The 4,241-nt window shown below is 39.0% G+C and overlaps 1 pseudogene across 1 annotated transcript; it reads right to left on the bottom strand.

Moving 5' to 3' along the window:
- Positions 1-203: 203 nt before the first annotated feature.
- On the bottom strand, positions 204-2,058 carry LOC147374534 (ubiquitin-conjugating enzyme E2 D4-like; annotated as a pseudogene). Its single transcript, XR_015162869.1, has 2 exons — positions 788-2,058; positions 204-418 (listed from the first exon to the last, which is right to left on the bottom strand). The product of XR_015162869.1 is annotated as a ubiquitin-conjugating enzyme E2 D4-like (transcript).
- Between the last annotated feature and the right edge of the window lie 2,183 nt (positions 2,059-4,241).

Consider the following 4,241-nt stretch of genomic DNA (forward strand, 5'->3'; position numbering starts at 1 on the left):
TGGAAAGTGAATGGCTCACACTTGGACTTCATGTAGGCTCTGAATAGGAGGAGGTTGAGGTAGTGAGAAACCTCATCAGACAGAGAAGCATAACCCAAATCATCCCAGGTTTCATAATTTTGGTCTCCTAAAAGGACAGTTATTTCATGGTGTTTTATTATTATTTTTTTTTAAAAATTTATACTAAATAGAATTCCTGGCATCTACTTACTGCTTCTTGGTGTGAGGGGAGAGTGCCAGCATGTGGTACAGACAAGGAAGACTGGTGGGATCTGTGGGGCAAGGCCTCCACTTCCCAGTGACACTATTACCAGGAACTCCTGAGATGAGTTGAGTCTCTTCAGGATGTGGTTTGTGGCAGATAGCATGTGAGGAAAGCCTGCCCGCTCTGTCCTGGACCCCAGGCTGGCACTGAGTTTTAAAGGCGAAGAGCATGTGGTAAGGGCCCAGGCTGAGGCGCCTTTGCGAGCGATGCTGCCTGAGTGAGGCCAGGCAGGAGGGCTCACAGGTTCCCTTAAGAGGTGAGCAGTGAGTCAGGGTGGAGGGACAGATTCCAATGTAGTCAGGAATGCTGCAGATCAAAAACAGTGGCTACTCATCTGGCATCAGTAACATGACTGTGTCAAAACCACGATGGCTGAGAGTGGTACCAATATGCTGTGGTTAGAGAAAGTGGGCAACCAGCATTTGTTTGCAGAAGAGATGACGCTCTGTGAGTGGCTCAGCCAATAGCTCAGCTAAGCTTCTCTTGGACAATGTTTCCCATAAAAACCTCTGAGTTACTTGCATAGCATATTTCTGTGTCCATTCTCTCGCTAGTGTGTTATAATCTTTCTGTCAGCCTTGTAGGTGTGAGCTGTCCCTGGCACTGGAGGGTCATCAGGGTTGGGTCACAGAGCAGGGAACAGATGAAGAAGAAAACTTTTGACACTCTCAGTGCTGGAGACCATTGGGACCACAGGGTATCAAGGCAGATGCTGCTGCTGCTATTGATGTTGGGGTGTTAAACTTTGGTTGTGAAAGCAACGTTTGGGGGCTTGAAAGGATAATCTGTAGGCAAATGGATGGTCAGAAGAAAATGCCTCCTTGGTAGGGACTGTCCTTCAGGCCCATGAAAGTGGCCTGCCAGTGGAACAGATCATCTCCCATGAGTCCTGCAGAGCAATGAGCAGGAGGGTCCCTCTGCAAGCCAGTTAATTTCTTCTGGATCCACTTCAGCACCATCCTTCTGCTGCTGGGGATGGGGGCTCCTGGTCCAGGGCTACCAGAGGTAACCTGCTGCTGTCTTGGCCCTGATTCTTTTCCATTATAGGTTATTATAAGATATTGAATATAGTTCTGTGTGCTATAAAGAAAATCCTTGTTGTTTACCCATTTTTCATATTGGGGGGTATAATTGTTAATCTTGTGCTTTTATCCCTCCCCCCAGCTTTTCTCTGGTAAACATAAACTTGTTTCCTATGTCCGAGTCTGTTTCTTCTTTGTAAATTAGTGCATTTTTATTCCTTTTTAGATTGCACATATAAGTAATATCATATAATATTTGTCCTTCTCTGGCTTATTTCACTCAGTGTGATAATCTTTAGGTCCATGGCATTATTTCACTGTTTTTTATGACCAAGTATTATTCTACTGTTTATATATACCACATTTTATTTTTCATTAATCTGTTCATGGACACTTAGGTTGCTTTCATGTATTGGCTATTCTATATATTGCTTCTGTGAAAATTGGGGTACATGTATATTTTCAAATAAAGATTTTCATTTTTTATGGATATATGCCCAGGAGTAGGATTGCTAGATCATATGGTAACTCTAGTTTTTTAAGGAACCTCCATTACTGTTTTCCATAGTGGCTACAACAAAGACAGATTCCATTTTTAATGATATTTTAAAAGCTGTCCTGTTAAATACAGAGCAGACCCCACCCTCAGCCCATTAAAATAAGTTACCTGATAGTTTCATTTGTAAGTTTAGCATTGCAGAAATTAAGACTGTTCATCCTTTATAATATCAAATCACATAAACTGACCACAGGTATGAGATAAAAAGAAAAATAAAACTCTTCAAAGAGCAAAAAGACATATGAAGCACAGAAATTCGGAGAGAATGGTAGTCATGTAAAGTGAGTGACCTGGGGAGGTACAAGCCTACATAGCCTGATTTTATGTTAAAATAGCTCTCTGACTAAACATGCCATGCCACAGGGGTTTCGCTCCATGCCATGAAACATTATTCAGTGAAGAGCTAAGACAACCAAGAGACTGTTTATTCAACAAGCTTTTTTGAACATCTATTAACATTATATATAAGATGCTAGGCAAGGGTTGTGGAGGGTAAGTTTTATTTTTGGTCATTTTTTAAAGTTAGTGGTTGAAACTTCTAAGTAATTACATTCTCTTTTTGATGCTAAGATGTAAAATGTGTTATAGCTTAATACATATGATTTTTCCAAGGGATTAAAACAGGAAAACATGTGAAACCAATGAACATTTTGAGGGGTGAAAAATAGCTTGCTGTGATTCTAAAACTTGAAAAATCTAATTATTACATGTGGGAAAAGACATGTAGGAATATGACAAGACTTCTCTATATCCATTACTTAGAGTTTCATGTAAAATTTGATCATTTTGATTGTTTCCCCTAATGTTGATATGGTATCTATGTCCCCATTATGAAAATCTTCCAACCTGTCGCCATGATTCTGGATGAAAAGTTCTCCAGTTCAGAATCCAGTTATTTGTTTGGTTTTACTAGTGTTTATTATGTCAAGAAAATGTATTACTTTCTGTGATAGTGTTGTCCTTCCAGTTTGGCCTCTCTAAACCCACAGTTAGTGAATCCTTTTGATGTAAAGAGTGATGACAGTTTGGGCTTACTCTAGTCAAAAGCTGGTCTTCTAAACCCTTCCACATCTAACAGTTACTGCCTTCTCCACACAGCACCCTGAATAACCAACCAATTCTTGCCACCCATGCCTGTCCACCATCCTGCTTTCTTTCCTCCCCTTTCTATAATCATACCACAACATCTTTTTTTTTTCTTTTCTTCCTGATCAGTAATAACAACCAGTACCTCAAAAATCTATCTTTAATACTAAGGAACTCAAAGCCTGAAGGTCTAATGGGAACATATTAGAAAAGACTTCCCATAATAGCAGCATAAGTTCTTTTTATTCTGAGCTAACCCAAAAGATATTTACCATGGTTGTATAGAGACTGTGTCTCTGCCCTTATCATCCAACCTGGGGAGTAACTCCCTAATGAGGAAGTACTTACATCTTATTAAGTAGCACATAATTTGCTGAATTCTTATTGACAAAGTCATAAACTGTAGCTTATTTTTTCTTGTTTTCCATATATGAGGTTTATGTAATTTGTTTTCATTTTCCTTTTATTGATTGGCCATTGCTGAAACATAAATTATTTATGTGCTGGATGCTTAGGAAAACATTCAATTTTGAAATGGGAGTAGGGTAAGTGATACTTTGGTGGCCAAAACTTACAATCCCATCTCAAAAATCTCTAGAAGAACAGCAAAGTCAATATTCAAGAAGAGTATGGATTATTTAGCTGTTTCCTACTCATATTTTAATAGTTTTAGCTATTATTTTTGCATTGACATGCATTTAACCAAGGTGTTTTATAACATCAATTTTCACAACTAGGGGTAGACTGACATTGTGGATGTCCTACAAGAATTATTGAGGGTCACTTCAAAATGAGTTAAAATGTTTCAATATTTTATTCAAATATTTTATATGATTTATTTAATTTTGTATATTTTATTTAAATAGATATTTTTATTTTTATTTAAATATAATCGCTTTACAATGTTGTATTAACTTCTGCTGAACAAGGAAGTGACTCAGCTGTATGTATACATATATCCCCTCCCTCCTGAACCTCCGTCCCACTCCTCAGCCCTCTAGGCCATCACGGGGTACCACACTAGGCCCCCTGTGCTCTACCGTGGCTCCCCACTAGCTGGCTGTTATACACATGGTAGTGTACATGTGCTGTTCCTATTCTCCCAGTTTGTCTCGGCCTCCCCTTCCCGCTCTGTCCATATGTCTGATCTTTATGTCTGCATCTCTATCGCTGCCCTGCAAACAGTCTCAGCTATAAAATTTTTCTAGATTCTGTACATATGAATTAATATACGATATTTGTTTTCCTCTGACTTCACTCTGTATGACAGACTCTAGGTCCATCCACATCACTACAAATGACCCAGATT

This window comes from Bos grunniens, chromosome 4 (genome assembly GCF_055505025.1).
Source record: "Bos grunniens cultivar Pamir isolate PY7600 chromosome 4, Bosgru_T2T1.0, whole genome shotgun sequence".
In the NCBI taxonomy this organism is placed as follows: domain Eukaryota; kingdom Metazoa; phylum Chordata; class Mammalia; order Artiodactyla; family Bovidae; genus Bos; species Bos grunniens.